The sequence below is a fragment of the Neoarius graeffei genome, chromosome 17 (assembly GCF_027579695.1).
Source record: "Neoarius graeffei isolate fNeoGra1 chromosome 17, fNeoGra1.pri, whole genome shotgun sequence".
NCBI classification, from domain to species: domain Eukaryota; kingdom Metazoa; phylum Chordata; class Actinopteri; order Siluriformes; family Ariidae; genus Neoarius; species Neoarius graeffei.
Window position 1 is genome coordinate 46,648,785 of NC_083585.1, and position 16,759 is coordinate 46,665,543.

The following is a 16,759-nucleotide window of genomic DNA, read 5'->3' on the forward strand; positions in this document are numbered from 1 at the left end:
TTATTTTGCTTTCTTAATTGGGCTAATGATGTGACTGGCTACAGAGCCCTTCTGAGCAAGATGGACAGTAAACATCGGCCGTAAAGCCTGGTGCACATGGGTGATCTTCCGTCGCTTGGTTGTGGGACTTTTTGACGCAAGCAAAAAATTGCTTTGTGTGCGAATATTTGCGACGGTGATTTTTTTGTTGCTTGTGACAGATCACAGGTATCAAACATGCTTGATATTCTGCGACAAAAAATCGCCAGTCGTTGACTTGTTGCACAGATATCACTGCGTGTGCGTGTCTTTGCGAAACGAAGCAATCACCTCCAAAGGCTAAGCCAGTCCCTGCCTGCAAAGTAGTCACGTGATTTCCACGTGACTTGCATCCCCCTCCCCAAATCACCCACTGGTCGCAGATAACGCACACACGCAGCTACCTGAGAGGAGAAACTTGCGTCCAAAAATCACAATACGCTTGCGACGAGAAGTCACCCGTGTGCGCCGGGCTTAAGGATGGTTTACTTTGTGTACTTTGGAGCACTACCCTAAATCAGTAAATAAATATTGAAATATAAAATGATGTAAAAAAAAGCCCATTGCACAATTGTATGTCAAGGACATTAAATGAGAACTGAAGTCATTTTTAAACTTGCAGTTTAAAAATGCAGTTAATGTGTCTGCAGCCAGATTTTTCTGTCCTCAGTATGAATTTTCCTAACCAATGAAAAAGCCCTCTCACTATCTGCATTGCTCTGTGGGAGGCACAGCAAAGCAGTAAAAAGTTGTTTCAGGATTGGAAACCTGGCAACACCCAGAGCAGTTTTTACATCGAAGACCTTTCCCCAATATACATCTATTATTTTCCTGTTCAATAAAAGAAAATCAGAGCACGACAAACATGTCGATGGTGTTAAATTGCTTCCATCCCCTACTACACATTTTAGAGACAGGTTACCGATGGTCGTTACCACCATTACTCTTCATTCAGTACTTTTTCAGTTTACTGAGGACTGATGGTAGTAACAAGTGTTGGTCATCTGTGTCTACATATAATCTCTATCAGCAATTAAAATGTTTAGGGAAGCGAAATCAGAAATCGCAGGGTAACTACAGTTGCCGTTGTATAAACGGCGACTCCCAGTATCGCCTCCCTAAATTATCATGACAATGGAGGACACTTTCCTACTGTACATGCAAATAGTAAAAACTTTTTTAAAAAATTACATTTTTTTATTATTAAATTAGGGCGGCACGGTGGTGTAGTGGTTAGCGCTGTCGCCTCACAGCAAGAAGGTCCTGGGTTCGAGCCCCGTGGCCGGCGAGGGCCTTTCTGTGCGGAGTTTGCATGTTCTCCCCGTGTCCGCGTGGGTTTCCTCCGGGTGCTCCGGTTTCCCCCACAGTCCAAAGACATGCAGGTTAGGTTAACTGGTGACTCTAAATTGAGCGTAGGTGTGAATGTGAGTGTGAATGGTTGTCTGTGTCTATGTGTCAGCCCTGTGATGACCTGGCGACTTGTCCAGGGTGTACCCCGCCTTTCGCCTGTAGTCAGCTGGGATAGACTCCAGCTTGCCTGCGACCCTGTAGAACAGGATAAAGTGGCTAGAGGATATGAGATGAGATTATTAAATTAAATTACCTGTGCAGTCTTTGAATCAAGAAAGGTTTTTTTCGCTAGCTGAGAAAAACGGTCTGCCACAGCCGGGGGGATGTTGTGTTCCACGAGAAATTGGCAGAACATAACTTCTGCAGCTGTTACAGAAGTCTGGGCAGTCCGAGCTGATGGACTTAAATGACCGAGAAAACCACGTGCAACTATAAAACCACATCAATCGAAAATAGTTCCGTTTCATTGGGCATGCGTGTTCGAAAAAAAATGGTAGATGCTAAAAAAATTTTCTTGCAGTAATGGAAAAAAATCTCTTATCCAAAACGTAATTTTCCTGTGTGAAAATCAGTGCACACTGTATTAGCCAAAAAATTGCATTTTCCCGTACAAAATATGGGGAAACTGTATAACTTGACATGTATGCACCCCCTTTCGATCCAATGAAGGGAAATTGTCATGTTGAAAGAAAAAAGAAAGAAAGAACAACTTTATTCATCACACACTTGTGAAATTTCCTCTCTGCATTTAACCCATCTGAAGCAGTGAACACACACACCCAGAGCAGTGGGCAGCCATGCTAACAGCACCCAGGGAGCAGTTGGGAGTTAGGTGCCTCGCTCAAGGGCACCTCAGCCCAAGGCCGTCCCATATTAACCTAACTGCATGTCTTTGGGGGAAACCAGAGCAGACACAGACAGAACATGCAAACTCCACACAGAAAGGCCCTCACCGGCTGCTGGGTTCGAACCCAGAACCTTCTTGCTATGAGGCGACAGTGCTAACCACTACACCACTGTGCTGTATTACAACATCCGAAGACATCTTAGACAATTACACTACCGTTCAAAAGCTTGGGGTCACTTTGAAATTTCCTTATTTTTGAAAGAAAATCACTTTCCTTTTCAATGAAGATCACTTTAAACTAATCAGAAATCCACTCTATACATTGCTAATGTGGTAAATGACTATTCTAGCTGCAAATGTCTGGTTTTTGGTGCAATATCTCCATAGGTGTATAGAGGCCCATTTCCAGCAACTATCACTCCAGTGTTCTAATGGTACAATCTAGGGCGTAATTTTGGGTAGGGAAGCTAGGGACGTGTCCCTACAAATATTCAGCCGCTACTGTGTAATCACGATCAATAAAACCGATGTCCTAACCTGAGCAATGATTATATGGCACACAAAGGGTTAAATGTATGACACTGCTAATAATCCCCCCTCTAACGTAGATATCATTCTCTGATTAGCTACCTGTTTCTCGCTAACTTACATGGTTGGCTATCCCAGCTGTCACTCCATCTGCTGTAAAAGCAGCACACTTCCCACAGCAGCCGTGACTACCCGCCCATCAACTCAATTTCCAAAGAAAAAGGCCGCACCTTGCATATAATGTCCTTTTATTGCACAAACGCGTTTCGGCGTGTGCCTTCCTCAGTGTGGAAGGCACACACCGAAACGCATTTGTGCAATAAAAGGACATTATATGCAAGGTGCGGCCTTTTTCTTTGGAAATTGAGTTGCACATTTGGGTCAGCACCCTTACATTAGGAATTATTTAAGAGTGAAGCCTGCTCCAAGTAGAAAAAATACCGCCCATCAACCCCCCATATCTCACATGTACACACCTGACCTACCCCACGCACCCCCCACTCTCCGTCAGCCTACAAATTGAGCTGGACTTCGATGTCCATGCATGCTTGCCCTACGACTCGCATGCTGACTTGAGTATCATGGATGACGGCCCCCCTCCCAAGAAACGAGACATTTGTTCATTCTTCTTCAAAGTCAAGAATGTAAGTGCAGGGTTTCCGTCGAGTTTTAAAAACTCAACAAAATCCTTTTGATGTATGGAAACCCTTCATAAAAGTATTGCTGCGGCTCCTTAGGCAGGTTTAGCAATGTGACAGGACGCATCAGAGCTAGGCTACTGCATAGCTGCAGAGAAAAGGAATGCTGGAGCAATGTAACTTCTCATCTCATTATCTCTAGCCGCTTTATCCTGTTCTACAGGGTCGCAGGCAAGCTGGAGTCTATCCCAGCTGACTACGGGCGAAAGGCGGGGTACACCCTGGACAAGTCGCCAGGTCATCACAGGGCTGACACATAGACACAGACAACCATTCACACTCACATTCACACCTACGGTCAATTTAGAGTCACCAGTTAACCTAACCTGCATGTCTTTGGACTGTGGGGGAAACCGGAGCACCCGGAGGAAACCCACGCGGACACGGGGAGAACATGCAAACTCCGCACAGAAAGGCCCTCGCCAGCCACGGGGCTCGAACCCGGACCTTCTTGCTGTGAGGCGACAGCGCTAACCACTACACCACCCTGCCACCGCAATGTAACTTGGTGTTAGATAATATCCTCGATGAATGAATGTTAAATTTATAGACCTAATGGTTTTACAGAATGTAAGTAGTCAGATGTAGGCTACTGCATGGCCATGCAGATGTGCGACTTGCATTTCAGAATCAACAGCGTGACAGCTGCTGAGTCTACTGCGTTCACCATTTTACAGAGACCTCTTTCTACTACTACTAGGCTAGGCTAGATACAACAAATCCATGGTCCTTTATTGCCACCTACAGACGAATATTGGTAACTGCCTTGGATCACTTTTGTGTCCCCACCAATGTCAAAATCAAAGTTACTCCCTTGGGTACAATGTGTTTGCTCATTGCCTCAGAAGGCTAATGGATGATTAGAAAACCCTTGTACAATCATGTTAGCACAGCTGAAAACAGTTGAGCTCTTTAGAGAAGCTATAAAACTGACCTTCCTTTGAGCAGATTGAGTTTCTGGAGCATCACATTATTTTATTTTATTTTGCTCAAAATGGCCAGAAAAATGTCTTGACTACATTTTCTATTCATTTTACAACTTATGGTGGTCAATAAAAGTGTGACTTTTCATGGAAAACACAAAATTGTCTGGGTGACCCCAAACTTTTGAATGGTAGTGTATGTGCTTAAAGCATTGTAGCAACAGTCGAATGTCCACATACTTTTGGGTGTATAGTGTATCTAACAAGCTAGTTCTTTTGAATACAAAGACTTCATTATTATTATATTTTCCTCCAAGTATAAACTCGAGGAGGCGGCACGGTGGTGTAGTGGTTAGCGCTGTCGCCTCACAGCAAGAAGGTCCGGGTTCGAGCCCCGTGGCCGGCGAGGGCCTTTCTGTGTGGAGTTTGCATGTTGTCCGCGTGGGTTTCCTCCGGGTGCTCCGGTTTCCCCCACAGTCCAAAGACATGCAGGTTAGGTTAACTGGTGACTCTAAATTGACCGTAGGTGTGAATGTGAGTGTGAATGGTTGTCTGTGTCTATGTGTCAGCCCTGTGATGACCTGGCGACTTGTCCAGGGTGTACCCCGCCTTTCGCCCGTAGTCAGCTGGGATAGGCTCCAGCTTGCCTGCGACCCTGTAGAACAGGATAAAGCGGCTACAGATAATGAGATGAGATGAGATAAACTCGAGGAGCACGTGACCACGGCAGAACCCTGTCTGCCTCTGAGAGCGCGTGCGTCTGGGAAGTGTAGTTTTCACACCGTGATTGGACTACAATCCAAAATGGAAAACGTAAAATATTGTTTGGAATCAATCAGAAAAAAGTGCATACGTTATATTATGGATATAGTGTGTGATAAAAAATGAAAAAAATAAAAAATAAAAATAACCAATAAAAATAAAGTCGAATCACTTCCGGGTCCGCTGTGACGTCACCGCGTCGGTGCTGTATAACAAAGCGGTGTTGTGTTTTTCCCTTAAACGCGTTGAGCGGGTTTCAAACAGCGGCTCCGCACAGTGTCTGCGCTCCGGCCGGTGGGTATTCTGCTGCTCTGAGTGATTAAAAGTCGTTTTGTGTCCTTGCTTTGTGTGTTGTGAGAGGAAAGTTGTAATCCCTGAGGGGGAGCAGCTCCAGCCTGGCCGGGTTACTGAGTGTGTTTGTGTTGAGTTTGGCTTTACACTGAGTGTCTGTTACAAATCTCACTGTTTACTAACTTCCTAGCTGCCGGTCAGCTTGTTTACTTTGTGTTTAACTCTGAAACGCTTACAGTAAGAACAGGAAGGTGGGATTTGGGGCATGTAGTCTAATATAATCTCTGATATTTAGTAATTAATTACATCTCACTCTGGTGTTTTCAAGTAATAGGCTTCAAATAATCTCATCTCATACAGGTTCAGGAACTGTTCCTGTGTTTTATTAACAGCTTCATAGCAGGGTTTATTTTATAAATCATTACTTTCATTAATCAGCTGCGTTCACTTCAAGTTCAACCAGTTTCTGAGTGTTTGTTTTTTCCTCTCTCATTACCTTTAACTTCAGAATGTAACCATACAAGGGGAAACAAACAAGATGATGGCTAGATAAATACTTCCCTTCATCCTGAAGGAATTTTAAGGAAAAAGCCCAGTATGACTTTTTTCCAGTAGAGTAGAGTGGGGAAAAAAGCCCCCCTTAAGGAAAATTCAGTTTTTCTCCAAGTTGAAATGAACCATGTGTTTAGTTTTAATCATGGTTTTTGACAACAGTGACATGAACAATAATGCCACCTAAAGTTTGCCGAAAGTTAATATTTTTTTTTTTTTTTTAACAAAAACAAACATTGTGCCAAGGGGGCCTTTTACCCCCCCAGTGGGGTAAAAGGCCCCCTGAGGTGGGGCAATAGGCCCCCTCAGTCAAAAAAAGCTGTTTGGATAGCAAAAGTGTTTTACTTAAGCCTATAATGTGAAAGAAACAAGAAAATATCCCTGAATTAATGAATAGATGCATTATTTTATTATATTTTGCATTTTAATTTCAATTTTTTTTTAAATTTCAATTATTTTTAATATTAAGTTCAAATTACTTGCTTTACTCAACCAGGTAAGCGAGATGTTATTAAAAACTATGTATCTGCTATTCAGAAATGTATGAAATATAGTAATTATGATAAAAGGAAACGATGCCCCCTGGGGGCCATTTACCCCGCCATTAAGGGGGCGTTTTACCCCACAGACTACACTTTTACAAAAAAGGGTCTTACTTTCAAAATGTGATTCAACTTTTTATACCTTTTTTTTTTTTTTTTATATAAACGTACTGACTTGTCTACTCGTACCACATACACAGCAGTGATATCTGAAGAAATAGCAGCTATCTAAATTAGGGATGTTAAACGATGACCGTTTGACCGGTGGTTGACCGAATCAATGTCAACCGGTTAAATTTTTTTTTTTGGTTGTCGGTGAAAAAAAAATCAATCATTTTGAAGCTGCTGATTTTGGAGGGGAGAACCTGGAATTCTGTGTTGTAAACGCTTGGGCCATGCCATGCGGTGTAAGGATGACAGCTGACAAATCAGAAACACCCATTCAGTCATGTCCCGCCCCCAGTTGAAGACAGTTGCCACTCGGCGAACGAAAAGAAGTGTAGACACAAGCTTTTTAGCTTACAAATTACTATTCTGTTTTTTTATTATTATTAGAAGGCACATGGAGTTTAGTCCTGCCTTGGCCAGTGCATTCTGAAAGTATGTTTCGGTCTGTAGCCAACAATGCATGTTATTGCAGATCAGATCTCTCCACACAAACTAAAGGCGCAGATGCCGACTTTTTCATGGACTGTAACGGCATTTGCTTATGTAGTAATTTTAATACAGAATTTACTTTGATGAAATTATTCAGACACTCCAACGCGCCCCCCCCCCCCCCCCCAAAAAAAAAAAAAAAATCGGCTCGGTGGTCGGTCAAGATTTTTTTTTTCGCCATCCCTAATGTAAATACAGTTTTACTGATATCTGAATATCACTTACCATGAAATTTGATTTCTCTCCGCTGCGTTGCCGATATGCAATCCACAGTGGATGTTTGTATATCCCTGTTGTCAAGCCAGTCCATAGCAACAATAGAAATGTAACTTTGCACCATCTGGTGGTTATTTTGGGTAAAACAGGCCGGGGGCATATTACCCCATGGGGGCGTATTACCCCACTCTACTCTAACCATACAAGGGGAAACAAACAAGATGATGGCTAGATAAATACTTCCCTTCATCCTGAAGGAATTTAAGGAAAAAGCCCAGTATGACTTTTTTTTTTCCAGTACCTTGTAACCGTAATTTTTAATAAAGTTAGAGAGGCGGCCACAATTATCGACACCTTAATGATCTTTTGGCCATTGCAAAAGTAGAAAAGACTTTTCAGTATGTAAATTGTGCATGAACAATTAATCAAACTTCTACTGGGGGGGAAAAAGGAGTTGATTCCCAATTACTTGGTGTATCGGATCACGTGACGCCGTCCTGCACTTGACGACGCCTTCGCCGACGGCTAACGACGCCGTCCCGCGCTTGACGACGCCGACGTTTGATTTATTTGAAAAAACTAATCGGTATGTGGCAAGTTAACAATGTTTGCATAAATGAGGAAGTAAGTTATGTTTGTAAACAAATTAAGTGATGTTTATTAACCTGTCAAATCTTTTTGTTCCACTTTCTAAGTATTTTCGTAGATCACATTGTTAATCATTTGTTGTATTAATTTCTAGTTTTGTTGTTTACCAATAAATGTCAACAGGCAATTGATATTAACCAGGTCAAAGGTCGCATGTCATTCCTCGAACCAAACTATAAAATGTCTACTGATATTGTAATGTGGTAGATGTTTACAACAAACTGCAAAAAAAAAAAGTAGAAAAATCTGAATGATTCAAGCATTTTATTTAAAAAAATATGTGCTAGGAATTTAATTCTGGTCTAATTTCTATTTATTGCAATAGATTTCCAAATACTCTATCAGCATTCTATTCTGCTATGAATCAGAAGATGTATTAATCACAGCACTTTTATTTTTGTCAAAGTAGATGAAGTACTTAATGTTGCACAAAGATCAATCCCTACAAGTTGTACAGTCTGATGGCGTGAGGGACAAAGGAGTTTAAGTCTGTTAGTCCTGCACTTGGGAAGGAGCATCCTGTCACTGAACAGACGACACATCCAGGCTGGACAAACTGATCAGGCGAGCCGGCTCTGTGGTCGGCATGAAGCTGGACTCTCTGGTGACGGTGGCAGAGAAGAGGTCTATGGACAAACTGTTGAACATCATGGACGATGCCAATCACCCTCTTCACACCGTCATCAGCAACCAGAGGAGCCTGTTCAGTGATAGAATGCTCCTTCCCAAGTGCAGGACGAACAGACTCAAACTCCTTTGCCCCTCATGCCATCAGACTGTACAACTCCTCTCTGGGGGAGAGGGAACAGGAGGACGGAGGATGGGAAGGAGCAGTAGCCTAGCCTAACAATAAGCAATACTGGACAATGTGCAATATCTCTCCTGCTGGACTCTTCTTCCCCCCCCTTTTTTTATTTTTATGTATGTATTTTAATTTATCTAGATGGTTTCCCTTGTTTCTATTCTGTTTATCCTGTAATGATGATGCTGGAATTTTAATTTTCCTGAGGGAACCCTCCCAAAGGGGTCAATAAAGTTCTAGCTAATCTAATCAAACATGTGTTTAGATACAAAATGATGACTGTCAAATGAAGGAGTAAGGTTTCAACAAGATCACGAAATATCGGTCAGTTTGATCAGTAAAAACATTGTCCATGATCTTTCCACCATGTTTACCTGCAATGATGATGTCTGGGTTCTCCTCAAATTGCTGATCGTGTTTTTTTTTAAATTCCATCTCGGGTAACGAGCTGTGTCATCAGACGACAAGATCAAAGGCCAAGGAGGGCCTTCCGGTTGATTTTGATTAACCAATAATAACCGTTGTAACTGAAACTCACCTTTTTGTAAAATTTTTATTGGTAAATCTGAAAAGGTGTCTAATTGTAGCTTCCACTCTGTCAATTTATGGGCAGTTCTTAAACATGATTCTAAAGCCTGTCACGTGAGGTTTAATACCAACATTTCAACATGTCGTACTAAAAATTTATCAATAATTAAATTTATTTTACGGACATGAAGGGGATTTCTGGCAATATCAGTAAGTCATTATTTTTGTGTGTGAGAAGTAGGAAGTGACAAACTGTTCTGGTACAAATCCTTTCTAGGGAAAGTCGATGTTTTGGTGAGAGTGCTGAACATGTCTAACTTGTACCTGGATTACTTGCTGATGTGTCTTTCACAGCAAAGCTACCTCTGTAAGTAATAATGCTTTTCACAGACAAGTTAGGGCTTTATAAGGGCCATTACACACTGTAAAACTGAATCGGGGAAGGGAAACAAAGGACAAACTTTTAAAAAGGGATGCAAACATATTTAGGGGAAATTGAGGCGTGTTCTTTTTGTCTGAGTGTTTCGACCAGTGTCCAAAGTGCATGGACTCCCTCTGCATCAGTTCTGAGTAAAGGAAAACCTTTTAACTAACCCCCCCCCCCCCCCCCCCCCCCCCCGAGCCAATTTTCAGGGCTCACAATGATTCCCCTCCAATAAAAAAATCACTTCTGGGTCCCACAACAAGGCATTAAATAAAACCAATCATCAACGTACAATCTGAAATGCTGCTCTTGACGAGCAGAAATCGGCAAGTTGTCGACAACTCAGTTTGTACACCAAAGTGACGTGTATTTCTGAGTGGGCAGAATTTAAGGCAAGGTGTCTTAAAGGATGTGCAGCAGAGTCTGTTCAGTAGATCCAGGTCACTGATGATCTGCTTCTGTAGACTTTAATAGGAAATGTGTGGCATGCTTGGGGTGCTCATCACTTGCTCAACTGCAGAGTTACCGGTAGATTTAAGAGCGCTTTCTCAATACAGTGGGGCAAAAAAGTATTTAGTCAGCCACCAATTGTGCAAGTTCTCCCACTTAAAAAGATGAGAGGCCTGTAATTTTCATCATAGGTACACTTCAACTATGAGGGACAGAATGGGGGGAAAGAATCCAGGAAATCACATTGTAGGATTTTTAATGAATTAATTGGTAAATTTCTCGGCAAAATAAGTATTTGGTCACCTACAAACAAGCAAGATTTCTGGCTCTCACAGACCTGTAACAACTTCTTTAAGAGGCTCCTCTGTCCTCCACTCGTTACTTGTATTAATGGCACCCGTTTGAACTCATTATCAGTATAAAAGACACCTGTCCACAACCTCAAACAGTCACACTCCAAACTCCACTATGGCCAAGACCAAAGAGCTGTCAAAGGACACCAGAAACAAAATTGTAGACCTGCACCAGGCTGGGAAGACTGAATCTGCAATAGGTAAGCAGCTTGGTGTGAAGAAATCAACTGTGGGAGCAATTATTAGAAAATGGAAGGCATACAAGACCACTGAAAAGCTCCCTTGATCTGGGGCTCCACGCAAGATCTCACCCTGTGGGGTCAAAATGATCACAAGAACGGTGAGCAAAAATCCTAGAACCACACAGGGGGACCTAGTGAATGACCTGCAGAGAGCTGGGACCAAAGTAACAAAGGCTACCATCAGTAACGCACTACGCCGCCAGGGACTCAAATCCTGCAGTGCCAGACGTGTCCCCCTGCTTAAGCCAGTACATGTCCAGGCCCGTCTGAAGTTTGCTAGAGAGCATTTGGATGATCCAAAAGAGGATTGGGAGAATGTCCGATGAAACCAAAATAGAACTTTTTGGTTAAAAACTCAACTTGTTGTGTTTGGAGGAGAAAGAATGCTGAGTTGCATCCAAAGAACACCATACCTACTGTGAAGCATGGGGGTGGAAACATCATGCTTTGGGGCTGTTTTTCTGCAAAGGGACCAGGATGACTGATCCATGTAAAGGAAAGAATGAATGGGGCCATGTATCATGAGATTTTGAGTGAAAACCTCCTTCCATCAGCAAGGGCATTTGAAGATGAAACGTGGCTGGGTCTTTCAGCATGACAATGATCCCAAACACACCGCCCAGGCAACGAAGGAGTGGCTTCATAAGAAGCATTTCAAGGTCCTGGAGTGGCCTAGCCAGTCTCCAGATCTCAACCCCATAAATCTTTGGAGGGAGTTGAAAATCTGTGTTGCCCAGCGACAGCCCCAAAACATCACTGCTCTAGAGGAGATCTGCATGGAGGAATGGGCCAAAATACCAGCAACAGTGTGTGAAAACCTTGTGAAGACTTACAGAAAATGTTTGACCTCTGTCATTGCCAACAAAGGGTATATAACAAAGTATTGAGGAACTTTTGTTATTGACCAAATACTTATTTTCCACCATAATTTGCAAGTAAATTCTTTAAAAATCATATCTCATTATCTCTAGCCGCTTTATCCTTCTACAGGGTAGCAGGCAAGCTGGAGCCTATCCCAGCTGACTACGGGCGAAAGGCGGGGTACACCCTGGACAAGTCGCCAGGTCATCACAGGGCTGACACATAGACACAGACAACCATTCACACTCACACCTACGGTCAATTTAGAGTCACCAGTTAACCTAACCTGCATGTCTTTGGACTGTGGGGGAAACCGGAGCACCCGGAGGAAACCCACGCGGACACGGGGAGAACATGCAAACTCCGCACAGAAAGGCCCTCGCCGGCCCCGGGGCTCGAACCCAGGACCTTCTTGCTGTGAGGCGACAGCGCTACCCACTACACCACCGTGCCGCCCTCTTTAAAAATCAGACAATGTGATTTTCTGGATTTTTTTTTTTTTTTCTCATTCTGTCTCTCATAGTTGAGGTATACCTATTATGATATATTACAGGCCTCATCTTTTTAAGTGGTTGAACTTGCACAATTGGTGACTGACTAAATACTTTTTTGCCCCACTGTATGTCCATATACAGTGTGTTGACCTACTGTTTTTACCTTCAGGCTCCCTGTGGTGCATTTTATAAAGAGATGGAATGAAGATTACAAAGCTGTGGGTGTGTGACTGGCTATCTAAATACAATAAACCACATGAACGACGAGACAAAGACCAGTACAAAGTGGCATTGTGCATCTGTGTGCAAACGGTCATTTTGGTGCAGAAATGCTGTACTAATCCAACTCAAACTTTTTCCATACACCAATGTTGGCTCCATTGTTATACTTGTGATATGAAACTGTAACAGTAGCTAAAATGGAGGCCTTTTGGGCTCTTATTTGTTTTTCTTTAAGTGGATGCAGCTGAATAAGCTCTTCCAGGATTTTCTGTTGCACGCCACTGAAGATTGACGTGTCCAAAGAGCTTTGGTCCAGTGTGACGTTTTTATTATTTATTTATTTTTTTGGTGAAATAAGGTTACTACATTTAGTGTTTTTCCATTAGTTACCTTCCAAATTTGTGTTCATGTTATGACCTTATTTGACTCGTATCTGTCTAACTTGATTTCAGCTGTACTGTTTCTTTGCGAATTATTTCATGACACTCTTGGTTTCAGGAGGTTCTTTGTCGTTTTACTTGAACCCATTCTCCAAATATCTAACTTCTTTTGGTTTTTCTATTGGATGAATCTATAGAAAAGTTGGTGGTAATGGTGCTTGTTCTGCCACATGAATTCCACTCTGATGTTATAATTCATGTCGTGTTTGATCCTACAAGTGGAATATGTTATCTGATCTGGGACATGCAAAAGTAATGCGGGTCTGATTTTCAAACGATCATATTGTCCATGTCCAAACAGTCCTGAGAGAATCAGATCTGTCAGATTAAAGGAACAGTCCACCGTACTTCCATAATGAAATATGCTCTTATCTGAATTGAGACGAGCTGCTCCGTACCTGTCCGAGCTTTGCGCGACCTCCCAGTCAGTCAGACGCGCTGTCACTCCTGTTAGCAATGTAGCTAGGCTCAGCATGGCCAATGGTATTTTTTGGGGCTGTAGTTAGATGCGACCAAACTCTTCCGCGTTTTTCCTGTTTACATAGGTTTATATGTAGTCTGGTTAACACCAGACCATATCACAAGTGAAATATGGTCTGGAATCCGCCTATTGAATTTCTCGTAGGGGAGGTGTGGTTTATGATTGTCAACGACCGTTTATTGGATGTTGCGAATGTCTATCATTTGGCGTATGGCCAATCATGGCCCATGGCCAATCATGGCAGTTGTACCCGGTGACGTAGTTAGAGCGACGAAGAAGAGAAGGAAAGAGAAGGCAAAACAAAAATAGGAAAACAATGGCACCGAACAATTACTGCCGTTTTAAAACAAACTTTCGCTCTAAACTATTCAGAACAGTGTCTAAAGCTTGATCGAAAGTTTGGTTTGTATCGCTCGCCGCCATGTTAAATGTGATTCGTAAACAGTCCCAAATAAACTACAAGCTTCCGTTTGTCGAGTAGTACGCGTCACCGTCTTTCCACCCCTCCCCACTCTCTGATTGGCTCCCTAACTCAGGCGAGCCTTTAGACCATAGTTTCCATGCTGTCTTTTCAGATCGGAACAATTGTGCAAAGCAGCATGGGATTTCCCAGGCTAGTTTATATGACCAGTGACATGAAACAAGTTCAGTTACACAAATTGAAACGTGGCAATTTTTCTATGCTATGGAAAGTGCGCACTATAACGACAGGCGTACTAACACCGTCTGCGCGCTTCGGCAACGCATTGATGCGGAGCTCAGATATCAATGCGCTGCCAAAGCGCGCAGACGGTGTTAGTACGCCTATCATTATAGTGCGGACTTTCCATAGCATAGAAAATCGCTACGTTTCAATTTGTGTAACTGAACTTGTTTCATATCACTGGTCATATAAACCTATGTAAACAGGAAAAACGCGGAAGAGTTTGGTCGCATCTAACTACAGCCCCAAAAAATACCATTGGCCATGCTGAGCCTAGCTACATTGCTAACAGGAGTGACAGCGCGTCTGACTGACTGGGAGGTCACGCAAAGCTCGGACAGGTACGGAGCAGCTCGTCTCAATTCAGATAAGAGCATATTTCATTATGGAAGTACGGTGGACTGTTCCTTTAAGGCAGAAACTGGATATGGGGGTTATACTTTTTATCCCCCGCTGGCCGAAAGGCCTGAAGGGGAGTTATGTTGTGGCAATGTCTGTCCCAGGAAGGGTACTCACTTCCTGAAATCAACTCCTCGCAATTTTTGGAGGAATTTCACGAAGCTTTACAGGGTTCTTTGTTCTATGTCGGTAATCCACTTATTGCAAGTTTGTTCAACTCGGCCACGTTTTACCAGAGTTATGGCCTAGTTACCGGCGGGGGGTATTGTGCTCTCAGAGCACTTGTGTGTTTTTTTTTTTTTTTTTTTTAATTTATTTTTTTTTTTTTTTAATATATTTGAGAAGTTTTATTCATAAATCTACTAATGCTTGATTTCTGACCATATAACTTTTTTTTTTGTGCTAATATTAGTCATTAAAGTTTGTAGTGCCTCAGAATGAGACATCAGTGAATTCCATTTCACTCAGTCTAGTATTTGTGGTGTGTAAAACGTCCTTCCCTGACCCCTCTGCTTTTAATGTGGTGCTCTTGCCGGTACTCTATGAACTCCCACTGCCTGCCGTTTTGCATATGATCAGCGTTTGTGGCAGCGGTACCTTGTTTTACCGTCTGTAATGCAAATGAAGGACGAGAGAGAGAGAGAGAAAGTGTCGTTGAGGCCCACGGCAAGGATTGTTGTCCACGCTGGAGGTAAAGTAAGGACTGATTTTGAATTTCAAAAATGTTGAATAGAGTTTGTGCCCATTTATTTCAGACTCCCATTAGTTTTGATCACTAGCTTTAATTGCATTACTGTTTAACTTGGTGGTCTTTTTGAGTAATGAGTTGTCACCTTGTCATGCAGGACTGAACAAAATATATAAGCATGTGTAATCTGGTGTACAGTATCCTTCAGTGTTTTTTGTTTTTCCAGGTTTTTTTTTTGATGGCTCTTTTGAATGTACGCGTTTTTAAAACACGTGGTTAAAGTGTGCTACACATCTGTCTTCAGTCTGGAAAGAATAATTAGCAGGAGTGTAACAATTTGTGATCTATATCACGGGGGAGGAAATTAAATGAAGACTTTTTTTTTTTTTCTTCTTGATCAGCTTAAATATCCATCCGTTATTGGTAGCCGCTTATCCTGTGCAGGTTCGTGGGCAAGCTGGAGTCTATCCCAGCTGACTATGGGTGAGAGGCGGGTACACCCTGGGCAAGTCACAAGGTCATTGGAGGGTTGATGCATTGTCTCGATCATTCGCACCTTTTTGGTCAATTTAGAGCCACCAGTTAGCTTAACCTGCATGTCTTTGGACTGTGGGGGAAACCCATGCAGACACAGGGAGAACATGCAAATTCCACACACACAGGCTCCCGTCAGCCACTGGGATTGAACCCAGAACCTTCTTGTTGTGAGGCGACAGTGCTAACCACTACACCACCCTGCCACCTTAGCTTAAATATTCATTTTGTTAAATTTAAAAAGAAACTGTTTAACTTAACCAACAATTATTTACCCACATTTGTAAAGGCTGGAGTAAAATATGGTTAACTAAAATATTCCTTTTTATTAAAGAAAAGAATGGGCTTTTTTTTTTTTAAGTGAACATTTTATACCCCCCCCCGGCAGTCTGTAAAGAGAGCTCTGATTCTTGTTAAATCTGTTTGTGCAGCCAATCACACAACAGCTCTTTCCCATTTTAGAGCGGTTTTGGTGGTTTTAGAGCTGTGTTCCTTCCGCCTGCGGTGAAGTCGTGTGCATTCCGGCTGTTGTACATTATTGCACATGCTGCTATCTAGACAGTGCAGTTACAGCTAGGAAAAGCTAAGGTTATGCAGCCTGATGTTAATCTTTTTCCATCAGTTTGAATGGTCATAAATTTCACAATTTATCATCACACTATATTGTTAGATGCTCTTGTTACAATACTCCGTCAAGTGCAACGTCAAGTAATGTGCCCGAAGAGCAGCGTTGCTTCTCTCTTGGTGTAGAACTTTTTTTTTTTTTTTTAAAAAGGAATTTGCCCATATCACGGATATAAACGTTCATCAGTATTTTCATACAGGATTCATGCATTTCAGATTTATATTGTCTTGACTTGTCTCTTATGGGAGTGTGTGTGTTTATTTTGGATTTGGATGATACATCATCTGCCCACACCCCTTTTTTTTTTTTTTTTTTTTTTTTTTTTTTTAAATTTAGTCTGAGTATTGTCAATCGTCTCTGTGCGTTTTAACTATGATCCTTCAGCAGTAAGGGAAATACCTGTTCAGACACTAGACGTAGCCCTGAATGGCTGAGCTGGTGCGAGTCTGTCAGGAACGTTATAATAAACTCAGTTCTGTTT

General features: G+C 42.3%; 1 protein-coding gene across 4 annotated transcripts in view; it reads left to right on the plus strand.

Moving 5' to 3' along the window:
• Window positions 1-5,320: 5,320 nt before the first annotated feature.
• Window positions 5,321-16,759, plus strand: part of spsb4b (splA/ryanodine receptor domain and SOCS box containing 4b) — a 59,895-nt gene continuing 48,456 nt past the window's right edge. For 3 of the 4 annotated variants that reach the window (XM_060898174.1, XM_060898175.1, XM_060898172.1), the window contains exon 1: window positions 5,321-5,420. The gene's annotated coding sequence lies outside the window, so the exon portion shown is untranslated. Of the gene's footprint in view, window positions 5,421-9,639; window positions 9,730-16,759 lie in introns of all 4 variants that reach the window. The other variant, XM_060898173.1, reaches the window with a different exon arrangement.